Source organism: Pinus tabuliformis, chromosome J (assembly GCF_031772625.1).
Source record: "Pinus tabuliformis cultivar Carrire ecotype Pingquan chromosome J, CPIR1, whole genome shotgun sequence".
Taxonomy (NCBI): Eukaryota; Viridiplantae; Streptophyta; class Pinopsida; order Pinales; family Pinaceae; genus Pinus; species Pinus tabuliformis.
The window spans coordinates 1,082,619,380-1,082,625,379 of NC_142295.1; the positions used below are offsets into that span (position 1 = coordinate 1,082,619,380).

Here is a 6,000-nt window from a genome sequence, read left to right on the forward strand (position 1 = left end):
TACATGATTAATTTTACAATTAGAAGAATAATTTCTAGTTGCTGCAATAGTTGAAATTTTCACATGGTATTAGAGTTTGCTTGATCAGACGAGGAAGCTCGATAGCTGAAGAAAAAATTTGTTTTTCAAAGGGAGCAACATGACGAATTTTTGGAGGTTGCGCAGAGCCTATGCCAGGTAGATCAAGTTGCCTGTGGAAGTTCAATTTTTAAGTGCAGGGTAGCAGAAAAAATTGGCTTTCTAGTTGAGTGACTCTGGTAGGAAGAGGGAGAAGTTACAACTCAATTTTTTTCTAGGAAGATTCCTTGTTTGGGTGTAGAAGGGTTTAATAGTAGAATCGACATCGAGTGGAAGAGAAATAACACACTAAAATATACCCAGAATTCTCCGGTATGGACATAGATCAATTTGATATTCAGGGAGCTTGATAACTGTCTTTCAGATTCGAGGTTGAATTTGCTTTCTTATCAGGCTCAACTTCACAAGGTGTCTGGCATATAGATAGTGGACAGTTAGATCATATGATAAGAGTTAGAGAATATTTCTCTAGCTACAAGGAGAAGCATATGGACTTCCAGATTATGATGGGAAACAAAATGGAGTGTACTCTAGTGGGGAGAGGTACTATTGATTTTCAGAGGGAGTTAGGAGAAAGTACCATTGTTATATGTATTGCATGTGTCAGGATTGGGTATGAATCTAATTTTAGTATCTCAGGTATAGGATAAGGGATATGATATCCACTTCATAGGGAAGAAGTTGTTTTTTAAACACTCGAGCTGGAAGAAGGTGACATATATTGGAGTTTGAAGCAACAAGTTGTACAAGTTGCAACTCGACTATGCAATTGCAATAATAGGTAGTGATAGTAGCAATGGGAAGGAATTGAATAAGTTATGGCATAAGAGAATGGGACATTTATACCATGGAGCACTCAATATGCTGAGGGAGATAGTAAAAAGGGCTTTGAAACTTGGCACAAAACATGATGATGTGTGTAGAGGGTGCATGCTTGGGAAATATGCTAAGGAAACATTCCCAAGAAGTGACAACAAAGAAGATGGCATGTTAGGAATTATACACTCAGACATTTGTGGCTTGATGACCTTTATTGACGACTATTTGAGGAAAACCTAGATCTACTTCTTGATGGCAAAGGATGAGGTCTTCGATCATTTTAGGGAGCTTAAGGATCTCATGGAGAATACAGTAGGGAATAAGATAAATGTGTTTCACTTAGATAAAGGTGGATATTATATTGATAAAGACTTCACAGATTTTTGTGTGAAGGAAGGCATTAGAAGAGAGTGGATAACTCCATATAATCCACAATAGAATGGGTTAGCAGTGCAAAAATATAGAACTATAGTTGGGGTTGCAAAACCAATGTTATATGACTAGGATGTTCCTAGGTTTCTTTGGGTAGAGGCATGTAACACAATAATTTATATTTAGAACATGACTACTCATAGAGAATTAGGGAAGAAAACGCTGGAAGAATTATTCACAGGGAAGAAGCTAGAAGTTAGTCACTTCAGGATCTTTGGTAGCATTGCTTATTTCCATGTGCCAGATGAGAAGCATGCCAAATTAGATCAGACTACATAAAATGGGCTCCTTGTTGGGTATATCAAAACATCAAAGGCATACGTGATCTACATTCCTAGCAATAGGAAAATTGTAGTAAGATGATACGTAAAGTTCATGGAGGACTAAGATCTCAAGAGATCTCGTGAGATGTTGCAAGTGATTAGAGTGAAGCAGCAGAGGCAGGATGAGGATGACTTGGTTGAACCTCCCACCACCAATGGTCGAACCAGCAGAGAAATTTGTTAGACATTAAGATATGCAGAGGAGTTCATTAGAGCTCCTAGGATGAATAAGAGATGAGAGCAAGAAACCTGACATATAGCAAGAACTAGTGGCTCAGGTTGTAGAACCTTCCAACATTTAGGAGGCTACATAGCATCAAGTCTGGATAGATGCCATGGTAAAGGAATACAACTCTATTGTGATGAATGGTGTTTGGGTGGAGGTGATGAGGCCCAAGGAAAGGTCATTTGTAGGTTCTCGATTGATCTAAAAGATTAATTATGTTGCAAATGGAAGTGTGGAGAACTACAAGGCTAGGTGTGTGGAAAAGGGGTATGCACCGAAATAAGGGATAGACTATAAGGATAAATTCACCCCAATTTCCATATACACTTCTATTCAGTCAATTATATCCCTAACAACTCAGATGGGGTGGAAGATTGACCAGATGGATGTCAAGACAACATTCTTGAATGGGGTGATAGAGGAAGAGGTGTACATAGAACATCCAGAGGGATTCATGACTCATGAGAGGCACACTCATGTGTGCATATTGAAAAAATATCTATATGGGCGCAAGAAAAATACCAGGGCATGGTATGGTCGGTGTTATTACTCAGATTTTCCTTGAAGTTGTTTAGAAAAGGAAAGGGGTTCAAGGTAACCACAAACCAACTTTTAAGTACAGAATCTAGCCAATCTGTACTCAAAGAGGGCTCTCTCTTTAAGATTTAGCTTTGTTTATGGGATATTAGGCTAGTTATGACAGCTTGGGGGTTTTGATTTTTGTTTGGTGGTGGAATTTAGGAGTAGATGGATAGAAAAAGGTATTTCAAGCCATTGGGCTATGGAGTCAACTTAAGATGGCTTAATTGGATCAGGTTGATTCAACAAAGGAGGGCTTCACAGGGCAAGATAGCTAAACAAGATACAAATGATAGCTTGAAAGGATGAAATGGTCTTGGCACCTAAGTTTTCTGGTAGTACCAAGGGGGTATATTTATTTTCCATTGCTGTAGGTAATGGTGAAACAAGAGCTGGGGTTGGGATAACAGTGGATGTTTGAGTTGTGGATGGAGAGCTAAAGGGGATGGTCTGATGTGGAGTGGTTTGAGGTTGAGATGCATGAGGAAATGGTGATGAGCTTGTAGAAATAGAAGTGATTACAGAGGGATTGGGGGTTCCTTGGTAAGATTAGATTGTGGTGAGTTCTGCAAATATCTATCAATTGAAAAATTAGCTGCTTAGAGCTCTAATTCTTGGATGAACTCTGGGTCTTGGACTAGGTCAACTAATTCAGAATCAGATGAAGTATTAAACAAAGAGGTTTCGAAGTATTTATCAAAGGGTTGGTCTTCGAGGTAAATCCACCTAACAGGACTGGATGAAGATCTGAAGGTGGGTTGAGGACTAACAGAACTTTCTTGTCTTCTAAGAATTTTGGGGATCAGATTGGGGTTCTTAAACACTTGTGGTGGATTGGGATCAATATTAGCTCTAGTGTAACGATTCCTTTCTGAAGCCAGGTTTTTGGATTTTGTTTTTGGTTTTCTTAATTGATATCAAAACAACTTCTTTAATTCCTCTAAGATGCTTTTAGATTTAGGTTTCAAATGTTCTTAAAGAATTATTTTGACTGAGGAATTGTCTTCCCTAGTGGAATCACCACTATGTTATCACTCAAATTTTCCTTGAAGTTGTTTAGAAGAAGGAAAGGGGTCCGAGGTAACCACAAACCAACTTTTAAGTACCGAATCTAGCCAATATGTACTCAGAGAGGGCTCTCTCTTTAAGATTTAGCTTTGTTTATGGGATATTAGGCTAGTTATGAAAGCTTGGGGGTTTCGATTTTTGTTTGGTGGTGGAATTCAGGAGCAGATGGATAGAATAAGGTATTTCAAGCCATTGGGCTATGGAGTCAACTGAAGATGGCTTAACTAGATCAGGTTGATTCAACAAAGGAGGTCTTCATAGGGCACAATAGCTAAACGAGATACAAATGATAGCTTGAAAGAATGAAATGGTCTTGAAAGGGAGGAAGGGAAATTAAGAATCCTTCAACAAAGTTTCAAGTTGAGGGAAAATGGGTGATCATTAACAAAAGCAATTAAGAATTATTTGTTAAATGGCCACAATGATAAACTAAGAAGCAAGGAGCAATTAAGAATTCCCTACCTATGATAGTTTATAATAAAACATTAAGAATATAAACGATTTTAAAGTCATAATATAGTAAAACTCTTTCTAAAATATACTTTTTCGTTTATCATTCAGATATGGAACAATATGAATATTTAAACAAAAAAACTATAAAAACATAAGATATAGAATACTTATTTGTTTCTCGTTTGACACAAGAATCCTGTAAAAGTCCTTTACTTTATTACTTTGTCCAGCCAGCCATACAATAGTTGTTCAACAACACTTCTATTCCAAAATAAAGAGTCTACAGAAATGTCTCAGAATCCACCCCCAGTACTTCGAATGGGGGAGTACTTATACAAAATTTACAATAAAATATCTCCTAACTGAGAGAGATATATTCTAGGAAAACTAAATATATTTTACATGAATATAGAGACAGATGGTCTCGAAAATAGAAACTGAAAGTGAACTGCTTGGTTGCTGTCCCTGTTTTTGTTGAAGGAGCTGGAGGTAGGCCCTATGATTGAGCATCTTGTTGTCTTGCTCGTAATTCTGTGCTGGCTGATTGTTTTCATCTTTTCACTGATACTCTTTTACCTGTGACTGATACTCTTTACCTGCTTTACCTGCTTTACCATCCTTCACCTTCTTTTACCAAAATTGACTATGGTAAATATTTCAAATTACTTTTTACCAAGGTAAATCATAAGATGTCTATCATATCAGTCCACCAATCATCCCTTGGTATCCTAGTCCTTGTTAGATTTCTATAGATTTCATCTGCTTCTGTGTATTTTACAAAATTTGGTTGTACTGGAAACAAGTGTTTCAATTCATGCTCAACATAAAAGAGGTTCTCCAGACTATCATAGAGAACTCTGCTTGTAGGTAGTGCTTTGGGTGCATATGAACTGGCAGAGGAACTGGCTTGGTTGTTTGCATATTGATCCAATTTTTCGACATAATCCTTATGCCTCATTAACTTATCATTGATGACTAGAGGACTTGGAATTCCTTTATGACTAGAGGACTTGGAATTCCTTTACTCTGTAAGATGCCAAACTTTTCCATAAATTCATATATATATTCTTGCATATTCTGACATTTTCTTTCTAGGTTCTGCATTAGAGTTCTTTTTGTCAATACTTTTTTGATTTCAAGGATGGTTCCAGTTCTATCCTCAATATTTAGCTATTCTAATTGATGCCTGTTTCTGATGTTTAGAAATTTGATTAACCTGATAGCTTCTTCAGGTTTCCCTCCTAGCTCTTCCTTGGTTTTTGTAATCTCTTGAAGAGAAACTTTCACTAGGTCAATCTGTTCAAAAATGATTTGAATTGATGACCAAACATCCTTGATTGATTGAGTGATGTTGGTCCATAATATTTTCTTGATATCTGTTAAAGGATTTTCAAATGTGAGATCCTTTTCCAGTGTTTTTACTTGTTGAGCCAAGCCTTTGTTTTTCCTCACTTCTTTAGCAAAATTAATTTTTGAGACATCATACTTTTGTTCCAAGGTAACAGATTTCTCCTTTACCTTCTGCAATTCAAAAACCTGGAGCTTCATTTCCTCCATTGACTTGATTAATTCTTCAGTGCTCTGGCTTGAAGTTCCTACCTGTGTTGTACCTATACCTGTACCTGTAATAGTTTCTGCTGTGGCCAAAGGGATATTTGGTGCTAGAGCAGTTGCCAACGTGGAAGGGACTGTTGTAGAAACTACTGGTACTACATTTTGAGGCTGAGAGGTCGACTCACTCTGCTGCTTTGTAGTGTTTTCTCTCATTTTTGCGTTGTCTCCTTTAATTGCTCATTTATCTTGAGGACTATGTCCATAAGCTCTTCTTCAGTCTTCTTTTCAATTACTTCAGCAGTTCGTAGATGAATAAGTGGTGGCAATTTCAGTTGCTTTCTCAGGGCAGATATATCTTCATTTTTCCTCTTTATTAGGGCTCTGAAGCTTTTACATCCTTTGGGTTATGGCCCAATCCAATAATCAAATCCTCCAATGATTTGATTCTGTTGTCCTTTGCCTGTGAGG

General features: G+C 37.3%; 1 pseudogene; it reads right to left on the bottom strand.

Moving 5' to 3' along the window:
- The window catches only part of LOC149230743 (protein STRICTOSIDINE SYNTHASE-LIKE 6-like), a 161,508-nt pseudogene extending 155,763 nt beyond the window's left edge, over positions 1 to 5,745 (bottom strand).
- Positions 5,746 to 6,000: the final 255 nt, after the last annotated feature.